Below are 24,771 nucleotides of genomic sequence, written 5' to 3'. Positions count from 1 at the left end.
CTTAAAGATTCAATAATAAAAGTTTTAGTATTTTTATCAAAATATATTAAAAATAAACTGTAAAACATTGACAACATGATATTCACATATTTTAGAAATTGCTGACTATGTAAGACAAAACCATGTTAGTTTTGTAATTCTAGAAATATTTTCTACATTGTCTGATTGATTCATAGTGTAGTAAGGTGATGTAGCTTTCATTTTGCACTTGAAGTGAGGTAAACTGATGCCTGGGCTTCCATATTTTTAATCTGAGCTATATATAAACATATTAAATAATTATACTATACATGTACACTTTAATTTTAAATTCAAGGTGTGCATTCCCCATAAAATAACTGTTCGTAAGTATAAGAAAGGGAAAGTGTACTGTATATTAACAACTTATACTTTTACTAGCACAAAAAAGAGGACAAATTTTGTTGCAACTCACCTAAGTGTAATTTAATTCACATTTTTTTGACTAATAGGAAGATTGAATAAACCTTCTCTTTCCTTTCTTGCTACCTTTCTAAGAAACTTTACATACTTCCAATTCATGGAAGTTATTTACTCTTTTGACTATATTCTACAAATACAAATGTTACCTGTGAGTTTGGTAACCTAGCTGTATAATAAATTGTATAGTTATAAAAGTTAAATATCTGTCAGATGTACTAAATAAATATATAATTCTTAATTCTGTTTCTTGCTTTGAAGCAGTTCTCAAATATGTCAAGAATGTATTTTAGTAGATATTAATCAGAAATCCTACACTACAGCATTGGGAAGATGCCAAAATATTATGCAATTTGAATAAATATAAACACATAGCTGAAATGAGAGCTAATTTTACAGCTAGTTACCTTTCCTTTATGGTACCTTTTAGTATCTCTATATCTTTATATCATTGTATCCTTGTTTATTAATATATTTTAAAATAAAATTTGTGTATATTTAAGGTGTACAAAATGATGATTTGATATACATATAGTGAAATGATAGTCAATTAACGTACCTACTGAGTTACCATTTGTGTGTGTGTGATGAATGTACCTGAAATCTATTTTTTAGCATGTTTCTCATGTTCAATACAGTATTAGTAGTAGTAGTTCCTTTCATAGATTCATATTATCAATTATCCTTAAAACAATAACCAGATAACTGTAATTTTTATAAAGAGAAAGGTAAAAATAAAACAAAAACATGGGTCTGTATTTCAGCACAAATTGTATTATTTCACCATTCTATACACTCTATGGCAATATATTTTCTAAGAATTGCTACTAGATGTTTACTAATTATTAGCATAGAAAATGGCTATAATTTTTCAAGTTGTAATTAGTTATGGTGACTGAATCAGATCAAGCACTGGGCCGTCAGCTGTCTTAGATTATGAATGCAAGACATTACTTGCTCTCTTCCAGTCAAGGCAATTCATTAGTTTTGCTGTTTGAGAGCAGCTGTACCCTTTGAGATGTGATTTATTCAGATTCCCTCACTATTACTGCAGAAGCATGGGGAGATAAGTGATTTGATGAGGCTATGTATTTACTGTCAAATGCCATTATGTTTTAAATGTGCAGTGGCAGTGATAGGAAGTTTGTATTTTAAAAGCAAAGGATTAAGTCAAATGAAGAAAAGCACATAAAATCTAAATGTAAAAAATTATATCTCCTATACTTCGGCATGCATTTTTCTTATTTTTTTTCAGTTTTTATTTAAATTCCAAGTATTTAACATATAATATAATATTAGGAGGCATGCATTTCCCAAGAGATGTTATAGAAACCATTAAATTTTCACTTTGCCATTTCTACTTATTAATTGTGAAAAATAGTTACACTATTTAAAATATGAGCATAGAAAACACAATTGTTGAAAATATGAATTGTCAAATCTTCGTCCACTGAAAATAATTATAATTGTCCTATGTTCATTGCCACAACTTAATTTATGCATACATATTTCTCAAAAATAATAAATTAAAGAGGAATTTGACTTGAAATGAATTATGTATCCAGACAACTTGATTTTAAAACACTTTCCTGCAGGTGTGTGCTGTAGAATAAATAAATCAAATATTTGCTTAAAGTGTTTCTTCAACATCCATTTATAAGATCATTAAACAAAATATTATTGGAAAATTTATACATATGATAGTGGCTAAAAAACTTGAAATAAAGTGCTTTAGTAATTTTTAAAATGTTTCGTCATTGGGGCACCTGGGTGGCTCAGTCAGTTAAGTGTGGACTCTTGATTTTGGCTGAGGTTATGATCTCACAGTTAATGGGATGGAGCCCTGAACTGGGCTCTGCACTGACAGTGCGGGGCCTGCTTGGAATTGCCTCTCCCTTGCGCTCTGTCCCTCCCCCATTCATGCTCTGTCTTACATAAGCATGTAAATTTTATTTATTTATTTATTTATTTATTTATTTATTTATTTACAGTGTGGAGAAGGGGCAGAGAGAGGGAGAGATAGAGAATCCCAAACAGGCTCTGCACTGTCAGCGTGGAGCCCAATGAAGGGCTCAAACCCACCATCCGTGAGATCATGACCTGAGCTGAAACTAAGAATCAGATTTTTAACAGACTGAGCCACCCAGATGCCCCAATACACATTTAAAAAAAAAAAAACTTTCATCTTTGTAACTTTTTCTTATCAATCTAGATTTCTAAGAATGTGCATATATACACTAGTAAATACAAATAGAATTTACCCAGTTTGAAGGACCTTCTGATGCCACATTCTGCTTTCCCTTCTCCCACCCAAGAGGCCCTGCCTAGTCTATTGATTAAGTCTCTATAAACCTTGTGTTTTAAAGCACTGATCTCATGCTGTATATTTCACAGAAGTGGAAAGCTACTTTCAGATTGCAAAGTCATGAGGTATGTGGCACAGCTAGGGCTTGAACCCAAGTCTTCTGACTGTGTGCCTAGTCCTAATGGAATTCTACCAGGGTCCTTCATGGAGGAAATGTTCCAAAAACCGTATTTCCCAAATCTCTTATTAAGGCATGCAGCCTGAGGGTTTAGTTATGGCTATAACCATACATTATAGCAGAACTATATAGAATATTTACAAAATTATATTTGCCCTATAGTTATTAAGTTTATGAATAAATGGTTTTCCTAGCATAGTTTAGATTCTTTTTTGTTTTTCTAGTAAAATAACCATCTGTCAGTTTCAAATGATCTGGAAATAAGTTATGTATTTCTTCTGAAGGGCAGAAGAAACAGGAAGGAAGAGAGAGAGAGGAAAAAAAGAATTGCTTAGGCTAAGATTAGAGTTTGGTAAACCACAACTATAATCACCGAAATCTAAAAATCTAAAGCAGGGGCACCTGGGTGGCTCAGTGTATTGAGCTTCTGATTCTTGATTTAGGCTCAGATCATAATCCCAGGGTCATGGGATTAGGCCCTGTCGAATGTGGAGCCTGTTTAAGATTTTCTCTTTCACCCCACCCCACCCTCTAAAATAAAAACCTAGGGGCGCCTGGGTGGCGCAGTCGGTTAAGCGTCCGACTTCAGCCAGGTCACGATCTCACGGTCCGTGAGTTCGAGCCCCGCGTCAGGCTCTGAGCCCCGCGTCAGGCGCTGGGCTGATGGCTCGGAGCCTGGAGCCTGTTTCCGATTCTGTGTCTCCCTCTCTCTCTCTGCCCCTCCCCCGTTCATGCTCTGTCTCTCTCTGTCCCAAAAATAAATAAAAAAACGTTGGAAAAAAAAAATTTAAAATAAAAACCTAAAGCAAACTTCTACAAACACTAATTATAGATTCTTCTAAGTTCAAGATGCTGAGTTAAGAAATCTGAATGCAGCATAGTCCTCAAGGTACAGTTTCTAGAGGAGAAAACATACATAAATATTCACAATCAGTAAATTAAAAACATACAAGTTGATAAGAGATACAGAAAATAATTCAGCCTCAGGTTAGAAAATTAGAGTATTTGAACTAGCCCTTAAGAAGGAATAAACACTCAATAAAGAAAATTAGGATGAGGGAACAATGTAATGGTCCAGACAAAAAGATATTTTTGCCATTAAAAACCTCTCTTTTTAGGGGCACCTGGGTGGCCTAATCGGTTAAACGTCCGACTTCGACTCAGGTCATGATCTCACAGTTCATGGGTTTGAGCCCTGCATCAGTCTCTGTGCTAAAAGCTCAGAGCCTGGAAGCCTGCCTTGAATTCTGTGTCTCCCTCTCTCTCTGCTCCTTCCCCACTCACACTTTCTCTCTCTCTCAAAAATAAATAAACATCTTAAAAAAGCTTATCTTTTTAAAAGTAGTAATATAATACTAGCTAACATATTATATATGTGGCCTGTGCCAGGTACATACATAACTTAACATTTATAGTTATTTTCGAAACTCTGTTAACATATTGTGTATTGACTAATTCATTACAATTATATTAACTCATTTAACCTCTAAAGAACCTATGAATTTGGTGTGATTGTTACACCATATTATATGGGAGGAGACTGACCCAAAGTGTAATTAGGTAATTTTTCCAGGATCCACACAGCTAAGCAAATGGTACAGCCTGTATTCACATCTTGTTAATCTTACTTCAGAGCTAGCATTTTTTTTTCCAGCTTATTTATTTTGAGAGAGACAAAGAAAGCACAACTGAGGAAGAGCAGAGAGAGAGAGGGAGAGAGAGAATCCCAAGCGGGCTCCATGCACAATCAGCATGCAGAGCCTGATGCAGGGCTTGAACTCATGAAACGAAATCAAGTCAGTCGTTTAACTGAGCCACCCAGGTGCTTCTCAGAGCTAACATTTTTAAGAGCAGATTGCTGTGCTTCCTTTAGGGGAATACATAAAACCATTACTGTTACTGAAAATAAATATCTATACTTCTCATTATTCAATAGAGTAAAATTTATAACTTAGGTTGAAGATTTTTGAGCCATCATCAACATGCAGCTATTTACAATTAAAAGGCAAGAATTTCAAACAAACCTTGTGAAAATAATGGAGTAAAGTATGTTATAATTAAGTTGCTTCCAGTAGTTATTAACTTATAATAGACATAAATATAAGGCATATTATGAAAATTTCAGGGTAATCACAAAGCAAAAAACCTAGAATACACACACAAATGATAAAGAGAATTAAAGCATACCACTATAAAAATCAAGAATTCACAAAATAAAACACCCAGCAGGAAAGAAAGGAACAAGAGAAGTATAAAACAATAAAAAACAATAAAATGGCGATACTATGTTCTTACCTATCAGAGAATTCAATGGTGGTTGCCAAGGCCTGGGGAGAAGGGTGAACAGAGAAATGTAGGTCAGAGTATGAACTGAGCTATAAGATGAATAAATTCTGAGGATCTAATGTACAGCATGATGACTGTAGCTAATAACATGGTATTGTACACTTGAAGGTTGTTGAGAGTAAATCTTAAGGGTTTTCACCATGCAAAAAAATAAATACATAAAGAGTTAACTATGTGAGGTGAAGGATGTGTTACTTATCTTGATCTTAATAATCATTTCACAATGTTTATGCATATCAAATCATTACACTGTATGCTTTAAATTTATACAATTATATTTCTCAATTATTCCTCAATAAAACTGTTCTTTTATTCAAAATGCAGTGTTTTACAACTTCTTATAAAATTAGAGGGTCTTTAACCATCATTTAGATTAAATTAGTCAATTTATTTAAAGTTTTCAGGGACACTAGTAGAGAATAAACCTCCTTATAAAAAAAAAATTTTTTTTTGAACAGATAGCTTAGGGAAAAGTGAACATCCTCTCTATTGAAAGATCTTACAACTATACATAAAGAAAGTAAGCTTGAAAATTAGCAGTAACAACTCATAGAAAGAAACTCAATATCTTTAGCGACAGGCAATCAAATTTCTCCCATCTGTAGACTAGATATTAACACTATGCAAGAATATTAATTATATTTTAATCAATTTAGGAATCTTGGTAAATGACAGTTAAGTTGGTGATTCTGTTTCTTTCATAATGGCTGTACATTCTAGAAGAAAAAAGATGATAAAATAAAATTTGTCTACTTAACTATGAAAAGAGCATAGGGATGATTCTTAGATTAGCACAAAAATCATAAAAGAAGCTTTGTTAAATTATATATAGAAGATATTTTCTCCTAACTGTACCCAGCATCCTTACCCCTCTTTTCCTGATATATTTTAACAAATGGAGATCTTAATTTCAGTTAAATTCAAGTTCATGTATATTATATATATAATATAACCAGGCACTATATGGTTGTGTATTCATTCATACTTAGATTTATGATTGATCTGGTATAAATTTTTGAGTATAGAGTAAGTTAAAGAGGAGAATACTTATACTTTTCCCAAAATGGATATCCAATCAATGCCGTACATTTTTTTGGAAAACAAATTCTTTATCCCAAAATACTGAAGTGGGATTCTGTGATAAATCAAGTGACCAAATATGTATATGTGGTCTCTTATTGGCCATTATTTTGTTTCTTAAATCTATTTTTCTATTCTTGTGACAATACCACCCTTTAAAAATTTCTAAAAGTATATAATAAATTTTGATTACTCCTAGTATGTTCTTCTCCAAAGTTTGTAATTGTCTGCATTGAAGTGTTTTGTAGCTTTTTTAATTTATTTTTTAAGTTTTAAGATTTTTCATGTTATTTTAAGCTAATTAAAAATGTACTATATTTATTGCTGCTCTATATAAGTACAATTAAATTTATTTAATAATGATATTGCATCTGGGGCATCTGGGTGCCTTCAGATTCTCTGTCTCCCTTTTTTAAAAAATAATTTCTAGTATTTAAGACAAATGTCAAATGGAAAACTCATATTTCACTTGAAAATATGATAAAAATCATAAATATATTTAAAAGTTAAAAATGGAAACTTTAACCTTTGACACAGGAAGATTTATTGGTTAAAAGCACTTGAGTTTGGAGTCAGAGAATGGAGATCACTGGCTCTATGTGACTTTAGACAAGTTACCAAACCTTTCTGATCCTTAATTTTCTCATCTATAAAATAGGAATAGTGGCACCTGGGTGGCTCAGTCTGTTAAGCATCTAACTTCAGCTCAGGTCATGATCTCATGGTTCAAGAGTTCAAGCCCTCCATTGGGCTCTGTGCTGACAGCTCACAGCCGGGAGCCTGCTTCAGATTCTGTGTCTCCCTTTCTCTCTGCCCCTCCCTGGCTTGCGCTCTGTCTCTCTCTCTCAAAAATAAATAAACATTAAAAAAACTTCTTTAAAGGAATAAAAATGGTAGCCACTTCAGATAATCAAACATAATACATTTTATAAATGATTTAAATCACTTAGCATAGTTTAGGGCAACTATTACTTAGTTGATAAGCCTTCACTATTACTAGGATGAATTTTTATTAATGAAAAAAGTTTAAAAGTGAAATCAACTAACAAATGTATATTATGTTACTACTTAAAATATATGGCTCAATTTGATTTAACATACAAAAACTATATAAATGGATCTTTTAGTATAGTAAAATATGAAGCATATTTTTAAGAGATTATATTTCTATATTATGTTCCATCTAAATCAGAACTTCTAGCTTCTCTTTTCTGGGTCTAAAAAATAACAGTTACATGCATTTTCTACAATATATAGATTAGACCAGTTGCCAAAAAGTTGTACATAAATCTAATTTTCTTATCAAAACCATTGAGCCTATTCATTTTCATATTATTTTGTTTATAAATATGTTTTCAGAAATGAGATTTAACTTTATTTTTAAATTATTTTATTTTTAAATGTTTTGTTTATTAAACTTTACACCATTTATGTATAAAATTTTAGGATTATGAGGTTAGTTGTCAGCATTTCTGTAAGAAAGCTCTTAGAAATCATTCATGTAAAGCAAAGCTTTAGATATAAAATTCTTATATATTAAATCTATACCTATATATATCAAAACCATCAAATATTTTATGCTACAATTATTATGTACATGCATTAAATCTCAAAGTGGAGGACACACTGTAAATTAGTTACAATGAGTGATGTATGTCATTGTTATATGCCATTTTTACATCACTGTAATAAGACCATTCTATGACAATCATTCTACTTTCTTAAAACATACATTATTTTCTTTCTAATTAAATTTGAGAGACAAGATAGAGGTATTGAGGGAAACTAAGAGAAAAATCTTCTTGTTCCTCATAAATTGATAGCATATTTTGAGTGTTTTCTGTGTCCTGTTCTGGGTACTATTTTTAGAGCTCCAAGTGGATTGATGCATTTAATACTTACAACAAGCCTATGAGGTGAGTGATGCAATTATTACAATTATATGGATTAGATGGTACAATATAGGCACAAAGAGTTTAAAGTTATGTACCCTGACCAAGGCCCATGGGTAGCAAGTTAAAAAGTCAGAATTTAACTGTGGCTTTTCATGAAATAATCACATAACTGTCCTTTAGTATTACCTTTATCAAAGAGATAAAGAAGACACATGAGGGCTCCACATGACAGGAGTGATAATGATCAGGTAAGATATCAGTGTTGAGGAAGTAAGGAGCAGAGATTTACCAATGCTAAAGTCATAAGTTACAAATTGTATTCAACTGAGAATAAGCAGGGAATCCTACAGTGAGAATAGTCAATGAATGTGAATGTTGTATCATTTATGAGCAAATTTTTTAACTTGTACTTGAATCTCTTTTAAATTGCTTTTGTTATATCATGTTCTAGTTTGTATAATTAAGATAATTATTATTATTATGGTTAATTCAATATGGAAATAAAATGTGTCAAAAGCTTTTATGAATACCTGGTACATAGTAAGCCTTCAATAATGTTAGCTAGAAAGATTATTATAATTTCCTAGGTTATCTTAACAGTACGCAACAATATAGTAACAACACTAACCAAAAATGGCATTTCTGTGGTACTAGGAATTGGGAAGCCTTGTTCCTCCCAAGTATCTTCTCCTACTGGCTGCTCCATGTAAGCTCAGCCATGGTCAGTGTTGAGACTTTAGATGCTGTAGCAAGATTTTCTACAGACTAAGGGCCAATGACTTGCATAGCTTACCACCACCGCCATGATTATTTTCTCTCTATGAAATTCCATTGTGTTACTCTATCAAAAATGGTGTAGATGTTGCACTGAATCCTTTTGTTTTAAGCTGTGAGCCTAACCATTCCCCCAGAAGTTCTCTCTTCTAAGGTAGTCATCATTATCACAATATTTGTCAAGTGTAGGTTAGTTGAGATATCCATAAAAATAACAAAAATATTAGTTGGCTTACTTAAAAAAAAAACAGAATAACAAAACTGAATTTAGCGGAAGTATATTAGAAAAAGTATAGAATCGAAAGAAGCCTGGAGAAACAGCCTTTGTAAAAGAGGCAACAGAATATACAACCATTGTTGGGTGCCTGGGTGGCTCAGTCCATTAAGCGTCCAACTCTTGGTTTCAGCTCAGGTCATGACCTCATGGTTCATGGGTTTGAGCCCCACATCAGGCTCTGCACTGACAGTGAAGAGCCTGCTTCGGATTATGTCTCTTTTTCTCTCTCTGCCCCTCCCCTGCTCACTTGCTCGCTCTTCCTCTCAAAATGAATAAATAAAAATTTTTTAAAAAGAGAAAATACAACCATTATCAACCACAGGAATAATTTGTTAGGATGGCCTGCTACCACCTCTGCATGTTCATTGTGCTATTGTGGGGTAATAAACTTCACCTTTGCTCTGAGTTATAGCTGGCATTCCTGCTTTGTTTTTGTTTTTTGCTTTTGTTTTTGTTTTTGTTTTTTAAGTCACTTGTTCTAAATTCAAAGACCAAAGTCCAAACTGACCAAGACTATTAAAAAATGTCCATGCCTTAACTTGTAAAAAGAAAGGGGAAGGAATGTTATAGTTCACTTCACTTTCAAAGTTGGAAAACAGTCCCTATCTTTCACAAACTTCACATGTATTAAATAAAGTCTCAAAAAAATTTCAATTGCTATTATTATCTTTACTTACAGGTTGGGAAACTGAACCACAGAGAACTTACATAGTTTGGCCAAGATTACCAATTTGGTAAGAAGTAGAGCTAGATTTGATTCCAGAAACCAGGAATCATCAATCACCACACAAACATATGCGTGTAGATGTATAGATGGAGAGAGAAAGTGAGAGAGAAAGAGATTGAAAGAGCCAAACACAATTATGTTTGTGATATTGTCAGGCTATAAAGTGCTTTTGAAATGAAGTGACAGTTCAGTATTGTCAAAGCCAAAATTGCTTTACAAAATGCCAAAACTAACTCTCTGAAGTAACCACTATGGAAAAGTTGACAGGACATTTCTGCTTGCCCCAGAACCTCAATGTTCAATTGTCGCACCTGAAAAATTTTTAATCAATAACACCAAACCAAAAAAAATGGCAGCCTGACATCTTTTCAGTTTTACAACACTGAAGTACTTCACAAAATGAATTAGATTAGGGGAAACTGTTGTTGTAGGAAATCATTGATGAACAGATTTTATACAGAGATGATTGGTTTGTCTGGCTTTTCTCTCAAGATGATTCATTGGTTGGCTGCACACATCAGGTATTTTAGAGTGGGGTGAAGTGTCATTAAGGATTTTGTTTTGTTTAGTTTTTTATTTTTTGTTTTTTGTGAAAGCAGAAATGATGGACACTTGGCAAACAGTTTGAATTTGCTTTTGATCTTGCCACTAAAATTGTCTTTGGTACCTAGTTTTAAAAAATGGATGCAGTTGTTTCTTTGGGTATTGTCAATGTGTCTAGAGGTGTCTGGATAGGGTGACTGACCAACATTCAGGTTACATGACAATAGCAAACCCATATCTAATTTGTAATGCCTGTCATTCAAAAAAACTAAAAGAATAAGTTTGCTTAAATCAGGTTGTCTTACTGTTTTAAAGAACAAGGAATCAACTTGCTAAATAGAATTTTGAAATATGAAACCACACAGACAAGTAGTTAGATGACATAAATCTAAACTATCATGATATATATTTTATAAAATATTTATTTGGTAGAAATATATAAATGTTGATTTTTTTTTAATTTTAAATTATAACTGATTTCCACTAGAGATAATGAGACTTAATATTATACATTTGTGTAAAAGAGGCTATGAATTTCTTCATAAAGAAATCTTTGGGGCATCTGGGTGGCTCAGTCAGTTAAGCATTGACTTGCACCTCAGCTCATGATCTCATGGTGTGTGAGTTCGAGCCCACCATTGGGCTCTGTGCTGACAGCTCGGAGCCTGGTGCCTGATTCAGGTTTTGTGTCTCTCTCTTTCTCTGCCCCTTTCCTGCTCGTGTTCTGTCTCTCTCTCTCTCTCTCTCAAAAAATAAATAAACATTAAAAGAATTTAAAAATTTTATTTTAAGTCAGCAGATGATATTTTTATTGCATAATTAGGGACATAGCGCTATGTGATATTAACTTTTAATCTAATGAGCTGTCCATGACACTTACATGATGTTGCTTAATATTGGATGTAAACTAACACTTTTAAGAAGATAGAAACCAAAAATTTACTTATATTATCCTTAAATAAATAATTTACTTCATCCTAGATATTTAAATTCTGAATATACCACCGAGGCATTTGTTGTCTTTCTCACAGGGTTGGTTATAGCAGTATTAGACTTTATGTATGTCAAAAGTTGTTATGTGTACTAATTCAATATTTTATTTAAGTACTAACTGAGTGGTGGTACCCATTAATGTATCAAAATCTAACAAGCTTGTTTACTCCAGATCTATATATTTTATATATAATGGCAAAATAAATAACAAGTAAATTCTATAACCCGGATATTTATACTTTATACTTTTTCTAAAGGCTATCAGACTTTAAATAAAAATGAAAATGTTTAAACAAAAGTTTGTCAGCAATTACACATTATGATTGAAGGAATAAATAAATGTACAAAAAATTATCTTCACTAGCTGATTTCTAGCTTGAAATCAGGCCATATAATTTCTTTATTAATATTTTATAAATTTAATATAAAAAGTACCTATTTACCTGTCATAATTTTGAATAGATATGGAAATATTTCAAAAAATATTAACAATTGGCTCTACTGGAATAAAAATAATAAGTCGCTGTGATTAAGCAGAGATATTCTAGTGTGAAATGTTTTTCACTGATGAAAAAGCTGTTAATATAATTCAGCACAACCATAGTTTAAATAATACAAAAAAAATACAATACGATCTACCAAACTGACTCCCCTAAAATATTCTGCATCAATTCTTCATTAATTCTTTTTCAGAAACCTAAGTGTATTTATTCAGGGTGTAAAACCTATTTGAATATTCCCCAAATATCAGTTTGCTTAAGACAAAAAGAATTATTTCTTCTTTGATATGTTCAATTATTTCTTCTTTAATATGTTCATTGGACCAAGTAGTACCTCAGCTCCACAAAGACATTGGAAGAATCAGGGAGCTCTTTCCAACCTCAACTGGATTGTCTGCATTCAGATGACATTCAGGAAAGGGGAGAGAGAATGTTAAAGACACATCTGGTTTTAATCACCTTAGCTCTAGGCCAACTGCACTTACGTAACAGGTAGTTACATAGCCCCATCTAAAGCAAAAGGTCTGGGAAATGTAGTCTAGCAGTTCACCAAAGCAAAAAGAATGTGGATATTGAAAAACAGTTTAGCTAATTTCCACTGCACCAGAATTACGGGACATTATTTTAAAATAGTTAGGGGTATGTAAATCATTAGCATATATCTCATATTAGGGACATTCCCAGTAAATAAAAAAAAGTTTGTTATCACAGTTGCTATTCAACTTTAAAAAAAAATTAGGAAACTTTTAAGCAATTGAGATAAAAAATAGCAATAAATATATTTATAAAGTTATCATTTATTCATGATACAATTATCTGGAAATATTCAGGAAAACACCAAGAAACTAACAAAAGTAATTTTAAAACAAAGTAAATTAGTCATTTAAAAATACATACTTACAAAGCAATAGTTCTCCTGTATACATAGTCCTTCAAAAATCCAGCTCAAAAGAATTTTAAAAAAGAAAATTTACTCTTTCAATTTAATAAAAATACATAAAATAAGTGGAAAACATATCTTATTTATGGATTGGAAGTTTCATTTGTGTGATAAGGTCAAACAATATTTTGTAAATTTTTACATATAAAAAGCAAAACTTAAGCACAATGAAAACATTTGGTGGGGTGGTAGGGATTTCATATAAATTATAAAATAATCTGGAAAAAAGACTAAGTAAATGTGAGACGTGAGACAGAATGGTCATGATGAAATATTTACTCTACAAATATAAAACTTGTGGAAAAAATGTAATTATACCAAAATATTTATGTCATCTTATGGAATAGAATTTCTCGAAGTGCTAAAAAAGTAAGAAAATACAAACAAAACAAGGAATAGTTGTGACTATTTTTATTTTGCTATTATATATAAAATATACACAAATGTAATGTTGTTATTTAAATAAAACCGGAATAGCAAAACATTTGACATTTTACCAAAATATATTCATATCTATAAGTATATTTGTACATATATGTTTTACAAATCAAAAAGAAAATATGAAGACAATTAAAATTAGATGACAGGTAATTGTGACTTTAACCTGTTTGTACATTTGTCATGGAAGGAAATAATTTTCATTTTTGAGCAATCTTAATGCCATCTATTTCTATTGATGACTAAAGTTCTTGTTTTCTTTCTATTCTTACATCAATGATAGTTTATAATATCTGAGAGTGACATTTTAATAGCAAGTATCAAATTTTATTGATTGTGTAATGCTATCATTCTAACTTAGTTTTAGAGGTTTAGAACATAAGAATTTTTGCTGTTCAATATTTTTAAATGTTTTCAAAAGATACCCTCTACATGTCAAATAATTTTCAGAACCTTTCATGTTGGTCATGAATGTGGCAGGGTTATTTTAAGTTGCTCAAGCTCAGCATTTTCATACTCTCTCTCTCTTTTAGACAACACACGTAATTTGGATTTTAAATACCACAGGGGGAAAAAAATTATGAAAACTAGAACGAACTAATATATACAGAAATGCATTGTTAATTTTATCTACAAACAGGCCACTCCATCTGTTCAAACATAATGCTCAAAACCAAGGAATATGTTCCAAACCAAAGAGCATGATATTTGACAGATGGAGAGGTCTGTAAGCCTGTCTGGAGCATGGAATACTATAGAGTTTTTAGCAGGGCCCAATTTTCCACACTAAATGAAATCTAATAGAAATTTCTCCCCAATAAACATCAAAATCAGTAACAATTTTACCAATTGCTATGCACCATAGATCAACTCATCTTATCTATTTTCTTTCTCAAACACAAGAAACCCATATCTACATTCTGAGTTAATTTTTAATTTTCATGGTTGTCCTCCTACATAAATAAGTACAAATGCCAAACATATTTCATATAAAATAAAAGTCACTAATGAGTCAAACGCAAGATGACTTATTCTTTAGCATAAAAATATCATGAGTCCTATTTTTAGAAGAATTAATCATTTAAGGATTCTATTATAGTATACAAAATTTGGAAAAAGCTACTGTAGGACTTTAATCAGTTTCTTCAATTTACAGAAACAAACAACAAAACAAGAAGCACAGAATATTTGCCTTGCCTAAGAATATGCAGCTGGTGAGAAGCTAAATAAGATTTCTCTGCTCTTGTCCAGAGTTTTGTTCTAAAATCCAGCATTCTAGTGTGTACTGAAGAGCACAGGAGATTGCCTTATCACTACTAAAATTTCAGTTTAATTAAACCAGAAAAGAACTTTGCTAAAAATGTCAAAGTCATAGGTATTGCTAGGAACTGGGAACACCATTTCTACTTATATAAATTAAACATAGGCTTATCAAATAGAGCATGAGGGCATACAGTGAGAAATGTGTAGATTGATACATTTGACCCTTGAACAACATGGAGGTTGGGGCACTAACCCACCACACAGTCGAAGATCCACATATAGCTTTTGACTCCCCCAAAACTTAAACACTAATAGTCCACTGTTAACTGGAAGCCTTACCGATCACATAAAGTGTCAATTAACACATATTTTATATATTAAAAGACTCCTTTTTAAATTTTTTATTTATTTTTGAGAGAGAGAAAGAGAGACAGAGTGTGAGTGAGGGAGGGGAAGAGAGAGAGAGGGAGACACAGAATCTGAAACAGGCTCCAGGCACTGAGCTGTCAGCACAGAACCTGATGCAGGGCTCCAACTCATGAGAGCCATGAGATCATAACCTGAGCCAAAGTCAGATGCTTAACTGACTGAGCCATCCAGGTGCCCCTTACATATTAAATGTATTGTATATTGTATTTTTAAAATAAAGTAAGCTAGGTAAAAGGACATGTTATTAAGAAAATCATAAGGAAGAGAAATCATATTTATGGTACTGTACTGTAAAAAATCCATGTATAAATGGATTCAAACCCATGTTGTTCAAACGTGTGTTGTTTAAGGGTCAGCTGTACATTGATAAGTGTTACATAAGATCTTAATTCCTGAAACTGGAACATATTTCAATATCTGATTTCAACATTTTAAAACTCAGAGCTATTTAAGACTTTGCATCTCAGGAAACTTGGCATCATTTAAGCCAAACTTCTAGCTGTGCTCAGTTCCATACCTGGGTAGGTATGACTTTGCCTGCCCTATCACCTGTGGTGGTACTTGGAACAGTCAAGACTAATTTATAACAGTCTCAGAAGACATTCAGGTTTCACAGGAATTTTCACAGGGAAACTCTAAAGGGAGTTCACTTTTATCTTCTTCAGAGGTACTATAATTACATATGAACTTGAAAGAGGGCAGAATTTGTCACCCCAAAATATGCCTCTTTGGCATTAGGATTATCTCTAGCTGGTTCTTTTTGTTTAAACTGCAGACACAGGAAAAACTCTGAAAACTAGTAGAAGTTACCCTTCTGTCAGAGAAAACTACATTTGTAATGGAAATTCCCAGTGGCAGGGTATCTCTGTCTTTGTACCAGGAAGATGAAGATAGCTAAATCTCTAGGAAGTTATTAATGGAGAAGACATGGACTTCAATCTGCACAATCTTACCTTTGTTTACTCTACTTTGCTTGATAATCTCCCATAATTGGCTCTCCCAGGCCCAACATCTTCTTTTGTCTTTAATCTAGAGATGGTATTTAAGGTAGTGATCATTTGGGGGAGTTAGTTTTCCTGGGTATTTTCCACGTATATAGGAGGTATAGAAGTTATTAAACTTCTGTTCGTTTTTCTCCTGTTAACCTGCTTTTATTACAGAGGGGTTTCAGCCAAGAACCTAGAAGGGTAGAAAGAAAATTATTTTTTCTCTCCCGCAAAACTGCTTGTTCTGAAGATATTTCCTTTTCCTCCATCTGAAAGAAATTGAATATTCAAGCAACTTGACCATAAATTTAAAGACTGAAGTACTTATTCTTCATTTGTTGGATATAAAAACCTTTATAATATTACGCAAAATTCAGGTAAAATCAATATTTCATAGACATGCTTGAACTATCCCATCTACTTTTTCTCCAGTCATGAAATAAATTATTCTAGATTCTCACATCAGATATTCCACCACTGAGTGGTTATATTATTATGTTGATAGGCATTTATTTGGCCATGTCATTCCCACATGAAATACTTTGAATATTCTCTCTCTCAAATTTACTTGGTTCTATTAAATGCTACTTTGTGTTAACATGAACTGCCTAATGACATACTCTCAAATTTTGATTCTGAGCTTAATTCCCAATTATATGAATTTTTACTGGAGCTATATCTGTCCATACCAATAAAAATTAATTGAGAGGGTGTTGTTAGTGCCCAAGTAGCTCTTCAGATACATCTTTGAACATCAGAATAAATTCTTCTTATCTTTTTAACTCCTGAATGTTAATATGTCACCACATCCTTTATTCCCACATTCTTCTATTTTCCTTATAATTTCTAACCTAGTATACATCTGGTAATTGCTGTTGCCAGGTTGTGTATGTTTATGTTGAATTTCAATTTTACCCATGTGTTAGAGAAAATAAAGCAGACTTAGGAAGAGAGAATAAATTTCCCTGGCCAGGAAAAAAGTTTTATTTTCATCCACACCCCCAGATTGCCCCTTTGCAGATATCTCCTCAATATTTCAGACTTATATATGCAGGTTCCTAGTCAATTCATCCACTTGCAAATCTACCGGTCACCTCAGTCTTAAGGCTAGGTTTAGGTGGAGCAATATATTAGAGTATTTGAGAAATATGAGAAAACAGTAACTTCAAGAACAATGGAATGATGTGGCTATTGCTAAGATCAACAGATGCTCTAATAGAAGGAAAGGAGAGGTTAAGGACAATTAACAGGCCATTGAAAGTCAAGCGTGAAAAGCCAACACAGTGTCACTGGCAATGGAAAAAAAAAGAGATTCTCATCTCTTAATTTGGGACATGCTGAGAAGACTAAATTGAGAAAACTCAGCTAAATAATAACACCAATTACAACTGCCATGCCGAATGTCTTAGTCTTACTACAATAGGTCTGTTTCATATGAAAGATCTAGAAATATGCCTTTAAAAGGAATGGACATGTATTATAGGTATGGGTTTTATTTTCCTGTCTGCAAGGAAGTACTAGCATTACCACATGGCTTATAAAATGTCACAGGATCCAACATAACATTAAGTGAGATCATGGGACCCCTTTTAGAGGACAGGAAGTACAAAAGTGTGCTCATGAGTATTAGATCCACTGACTGTATGGCATGTTCCACCAACTAGGAGCTGCTAGCCAGACAGAAACATTTTACAGTCTGCAGAAGGCACAGCTGGAGCACCAGCGTGGAGAAGATAAGTTTAAAAGGATGCTACAGATGAGCCATTAAACTCTATGCTGTGTATGAAGTATATATCTTAAATCAAAGATTTTCAACACGAAACTACATCCCCATGAATCCTGACTATACTTACCATCACTCCCAGTGAGCTTCCTGGGGGATTTGTGTCTCCCATAACTACATCACTGCATTCCATAGCATTAGAGGCCTGAGTCATCAAAGGTAGAGCACTTCATCCAGCAGACACAGTAAGAACCCTAGTGAGCTACAACCTAAGTATGTTGCTGGAGCATGTTGTATTTCTTGCATCTGGGGACCAAAAGGTTAAAAATAAGAATAATAATCACTATCTTGATAGGAATAATTAAACCTATCAGAAGGAACAAGGGTTGCTTTCACAATGGAGGCTAAGAGCAATATGTTTTGAACCCAGGTGATTTGCTCCATTGGCTCTTGGAACTTAACTCCCTTGAGCAATCGTGAGTATAAATGAATAGCTATAGCATCCCTGGCCTTTGCAGAACATGTTGACAGGAGACTCAGATCACTCAGGAATAAGGTTCTAGATAAGGCTAGTAGAGGTGATAGCTGAGGGTGAAGGGAACCCTCAACTATCAAACCCTCAACTAGAACAAATAGTTGACAAGAGAGGTAACAAGTGTCAGGTTATGTCCCCAAGACCAATTGCAGTGGTGGCAGCTACAGTACTTTGCAGTTATCTTCCTTTTCTTAGTGTCCCCCAGAAATAGAGATCCATCCAAATCCTGGAAAGTGCCAAAAGAGCTTCTCTACAAATGTATATAAAGAAGTTGAAATGAAAGAGGCACAGGGCTGGCAGTGAGGGACACAGAGCTCTGACACCCAGACCTGGCTCTAGTAAGGAATTGTCTCTCAAGCTGGGCATACCTTCAGAAGACTGACAGCCAAACACTGGGATTGCCTCAGCTGCAGAGTAACCTCCCCCAAGAACACATTTATCTTAGGGCAGCTCAAATCCAATGACTAAAGAAGGTGGGGGGTGGGGGTATAAAAGTCTTGCCATTTTAGCCAAACAGTGAAACTCTGGACCACATTTAGCGCCAGACCTCTTTGTCCAGTCAGCATCTTTTCCCATTGTGCCATCTTGCTTTTTTACCTTCCTTTTTATATTTGTTGATCCCAAGAGCACTCCCGGCAAAACAACCCACACACTAACTCTGTTTCAGAATCTACTTCTGAGATGATGCAATCAGAAACTCTGTATTAGTCCTAGCAATGAGGTAGATTTGCTGTTATCTATATAACAGGGAGTCAGTAATTATATTCTACTCTGTCAGAAAAACAAGGTAGCTCTCGGGTTTCCTGGTTTCTTGATACACTCTTTTTGCATACCTATCATTACAACTGATTCATCACATTTTTGCAAGCTATGTCTGTTTTGAGGTCTTAACCTACCCTGTTTTCAATATTTAATTTGGCTTAGAATTCTGACTGCTTAATTTAGCTCTTTCTAGCCTAACACAGTGCTTGTTTGTTGCTGTTGTTGTCAATACTAAGCCTAAGAAGAGACCAATAGAAATAGGATAATAATATCTACAGGGAATGCTCAACTCCAACTGATAGGGAAAAATCTGTTATAAGATGGCTGATAGGACTGATAGGGGAATTCCAGTCCCCTTCCAGATTCTTCTTCCCACCCTGTTTGCTGATTGCACCAAATTACTGCTAATGAATGGGGAATGCTGAAGTAACAGACTATAAATTGTCCCCTCTGTTGATGCTTTGGGCACAGACCTCTGGAGAATGATCTCCTCTGAGCCCACTGGTGTAAAATAAACCTGCCTTCCAAGATCTCCGAGTGCCGCTTGGTTCTTCTGCCCAGTGATCCAGGCCAGTTTCCATAACACAACAACAGTTTGGAACCTCTGTAACCTGATTGGGTGCACCCCAAAATAGTTTTGACAGTAATTCAAATAAAGAAAAAAAAACATTCTACAGTAAACATTGAATTTCTACTACAACTGATTTTATGTATCGAAAACTCGGTGTGGATACTTCTTGGTGAGGAGGGAAATATATTGAGATATTTTTAACATTGTAATTTCTGATTCATATGGGAATGGGTAATATTCAGGCCTCTGTCTACCCTCAGATTATAATTAAGAACTCTGTTTAGAATTGCTCAAAATGTAGAGGTATCGTACAACTGTTTTATTAAGAATTCAATTTAATGTGTCCTGAATGTGCCAGTGTTGCTATAGTTACTTTATTTTTTTTTTTTTTAATTTTTGAACAGTATGTGCTTAGTTAGTAATCCAGTATCAGCCTGTTCTATTCTGTTTTAAGTACCTGTTTCAGGATTTGCTTAACTGGATTACTCTGCATAGTGGATTGATTCTAGCCTAAAAGTTTTTGTCTCAAAATTTTATTTTATATTCATTTCCAATTTATGCTTGAAATCCTTATCAATAATGCCTTCTGTATCTATTTTAAAATATCTTATAAAAGTTAAAAAGGAAAATATTTTTGAAAATGCTTTGAAACTATACATTATTTTAAATAAGGTATTAATAATATTTGAATGCTACTAAATAATTATTAGTCAATATTGAAAGTTATATCTTAAATAACTTATCTGTTTGGCACTAAGTTGACTGAGGCTTTTGAAATATAATTGATTCTGTGCAAACACATATGTATTTATTAGGGTTCCCGGAGAAACAGAACCAATAGGATGTATATATTAGTAAATATATATATACATATATATTTATATATGATGTATATATTACTACATATATAAAGACACACACAACCTGTTGGTTGTATCTATTTATCTATCTATGGACAAATAGGTTTATTTTAAGGAATTGGCTCACATGACCATAGAGGCTGGCAAGTCCAAAATCTGCAGAGTAAGCAAGCAGGCTGGAGATGTAGAAAAGATGATATTGAAGCATGAGTCTAAAGGCAGTCTTCTGGTAGAATGTCCTTTTCCTCAGGGAAGGTCAGTCTTTTCTCAAGGCCTTCAACTGATTGAAGAGGCCCACCCACATATGGAGATTAATCTTTGCTTTACTAACACTGCTCAAAGAATGTTAATCTCATCTAAAAAATAATCTTCATGGCTACGTCTAGGCAAGTTTGATCAGATATCTGGTTCATATGATTTGAACTATTTGACACATAAAATTAATCAATAATTCATACACATGCATACGCAGTATAGGGGGAAAATGTGTCTAGGCTTACATTTTAAATCAGATAGGAAGTAGAATTTATTTATAAAATGTCACGTTCAGTAGCAAAAGGCATATTATTCATATTAATTTTACAAAATAAAGGAAACTGATTTGACATTTTTCATATGTTGCACATATGTCAGCCTAGATGTAAATATATATCTAGTAGTAATCTGATCTGCTTTTTTGTAGTCTCTTTGATATAATCAGCTAGAACTAAAAGAATCTAAATTCCAGGCTTAGTAATAATACAATAAATATTAATATAAGTTATATTGTTTGGAACAAAACTGGTCACTCAAAAACTGCAAATAGAAATAAATATTAAAATTACTTACAGATACTAAAATACATACTTTCCTGAGATCCTACTCATAGATTCTGATTTTGTAAGTTTGAAGTAGAACCCTGAATATGCATTAATAAGATTATATTACTTTGCATTACCAAATAAGGATCACTGAAACAGAGCATGCGATAGAAGAGAAATAAAAATAACTTGCCTTTAGAATTAATAATAATCTGGAAATAAATACACTCAGCTCATTTGGCAAGTGGATAAATTAGAATTTAAAAGGACATGGATCCTAAACACTACTACTGACTTAGGATAGATAGATAGGGCCTCAGGGCATGTGAAAAGTTATCCAGCCAAACAGGAAGTATACCTGGAAAGTATGGTCAGTGAGGCATTAAGTTGGTAGACAAAACAGAAAATCTGTGTTCAACCAAATTAGCAGTTGGTATTTATGAACATATTTGACAAACATAAATTCTATCCATATCATAGGTTATCAAGATGATTTTAAAAGAAAGCATGAGTCTTGAGAGAAGTGCTTCTGAACTTTATAGATCAGGTAGAGCTAGAGTGAAATTCGGGACTGATGAGGGACAATGAGTAGTTTACTTAGCCTAGCATTTACATGAGAAAAGGGCCCGTATAATGATTTTTTTCCCTCCGGAATGTCCTATGTGATATTTCTTTGTTGATATTGTTGTTTGGTTGTTGGTTTGTGGAGGTATAATTTACATAAAGTAAATTCACCTTCTCAGGAGTACTGTTCTATGAATTTTGACAAATTGAAAATGAGTTTCACCATCATTATGATTAAGACATAGACTATTTCTACTACTCCTAAAAGTTCCCTCATAACTTTATAGCCAATTCCCTTACACCAACCAACAGTTTTTGGCGACTGTGGATCTGATTTCTGTCTCTATATTTTCTACAATTATAGTTTCAGTGTCATTTAAATGGAATCCTCCAGTCCATGGTCCTTTCAGGTGATGACTTACTTCACTCGACATAATGTCTCTGTGATTTATTTTTATTGTTGCATATGCATTTGTAGTTCATCTCACTGTCACACACCATTTTGTGTATGAATGACAATTTTTAAACCATTCATCAGTTGATGGGCATTTTGGTTGTTTCTAACTTATGGTGATTATGAATAAATCTCGCTATAAATGTTCACATACAGGTGTTGTTTGAACATGTCTTCATTTTCTTTAGTAAATATCTACGAGTGGGAGTGTTAGGCCACATGGTAAGTCTGTCACTTTAATAGGAAATTGCCTTACCTTTTTCTGAAATGGATGTATCATTTTGTATGCACACCAGGAATATATGAAATTCCCAGTTCCACATTCCTGCTTTTAGTATTATCAAGTCTTTTATTTTAAATAATCCAATAGGTGTAAAGTAGTATCTTATTATGATTTTAATTTACATTTCCTGGTTTGTGGCGTTTCTTTTCATTGCCTTCACACTATGTTTGAAAGAACAGAAAATTTTAAATTCAATGAAGCGCAATTTATCGATTTTTTTTACTTTTGTGTCATACATAATAAATTTCTGCCCAACCCAAAGTCATAAAGATTTATTTTCCTAGAAATTTTGTAATTTTATGTCTGTGATCTATTTTGAGCTCTTTTTTGTATGTGATGCAGTTAAGGGTAGAGATGCACTATTTTTGCATGTTGTTGCTCTGTTTGCCCAGCTTCATTTACCTAAAAGACTATCTGTTTCTTTTGTTTGGGTTTGGTCTGGTTTGGTTTTGAGTATAGTTACACACAATTCTAATTAGTTTCAGGTGTACACTATAGTGATTCAACATCTCTATACATTATTCTATGCTCATCACAAATGTAGCTACCATCTGTCATCATACAATGTTATTACAATATCATTGACTATAGTTTCTATGGTGTATCTTGTATACCCATGACTTATTCATTTCATAACTGAAAGCCTGTATCCCCCACTCCGTTTCATCCACTTTGCCCATCCCTCCTTCCCTCTTACAACCATCATTTTGTTCTCTGTATGCATAAGTCCAATTCTGCTTTTTATTTGTTTAGTCATTTGTTCTGTTTTATAGATTCCACATATGAGTAAAATCATATGGTACGTGTCTTTCTCAAGACCATCTATTTTTAGTATAATTTCCTTGACAATTTTATTAAGTATCAAATGATCATATCTGCATGGGTCTATTTCTGCATTTCTATTCTGTTCGATTAATCTCTTTGTTTATATTTTTGGCAGCATTACATTATCATGGTCATTAGAGATTTGTAGTCATTCTTACAATCGGATAATGCAAATTTGCTCTTTCTTTTCAAAATTATTTTTTATATTCTATATCTCTTGTTCTCCATATATATTTTAGAATTAGCTTTTTAATTTCTACATTAAAATGTCTGCTGAAGTTTGGTTGAGATTACCTTGTGTTTATAGATAATTTGGGAGAATTGATATTTTGCCTATTTTTATCATTCAATCTATAAGTACATATCTCTCCATAAACTTTGGTCTTACTTGACTTCTCTCGCCAAAGGTCTTATGATTTTTAATTTAAAAATATTCCACATATTTTGGGAGAATAATCAATAAATATTTCAAGCCATTTGGTATTATTTTAAGTAGTTCTATTTAAAATTCCAATTTCCAATTGTTGATTGCCACTACATAGAAAAACAATTCATTTTTATTTATTGGCCTTGCATCCTGTGACCTCACTCAACACACTTGTTAGGGCTGATGGCTCATTTTGGATTCTGAAATTTTCTACATAGACAAGTAAGCCATCTGCAAATAGAGACATTTTATTTCTTCTTTTCCAAATGAATCCTTTTCAATTGAATTTTTCTCTGATTTTACTGGCAAGAATCTCCAGTACAATTTTAAATAGGAGTGATAAAAATAGACATCCTTGACTTGTTTCTGGTCTTGGGGGGGCACATTCAATCTTTGAGCATTTAATATAATATTAAATGTAGTTTTATATGAGACACTCTTTATCAATTTGAGGAAGTTATCCTTTTATTAGCTTGTACAGATATTTTTTATAATATACGGATCCTGAACTTTATCAATTGCATCGCTGCATGTGTCAAAATGAATCTATATTGTTTTTATTATTATTATTGGTTTTAGGTTACATTAATTCAGTTATATTATATTACATTAATTATTGGGAGTTGAACAAATCTCTAATGTCAATTCTACTTTGACAGGATTTATTTGATAGAAAGAGTAAGAGAGAGAGATAGAGGGATGATAATGATGATGACAATACTTTTTTCTATATCCATGAGGGCTTGGAAAGTTTGTTTCTGGTTTTAGTATCTGCATAATGCAGACCCCTTGAAATGAATTAGAAAATACTTCCTCCTCTTCTATTTTCTGGAAGTATGTGTGTGGAATTAGTGT

Source organism: Panthera onca, chromosome C1 (genome assembly GCF_046562875.1).
Source record: "Panthera onca isolate mPanOnc1 chromosome C1, mPanOnc1 haplotype 2, whole genome shotgun sequence".
Lineage (NCBI taxonomy): Eukaryota > Metazoa > Chordata > Mammalia > Carnivora > Felidae > Panthera > Panthera onca.
The sequence above is the reverse complement of the archived record's forward strand: the minus strand, read 5'-3'. Positions refer to the sequence as shown.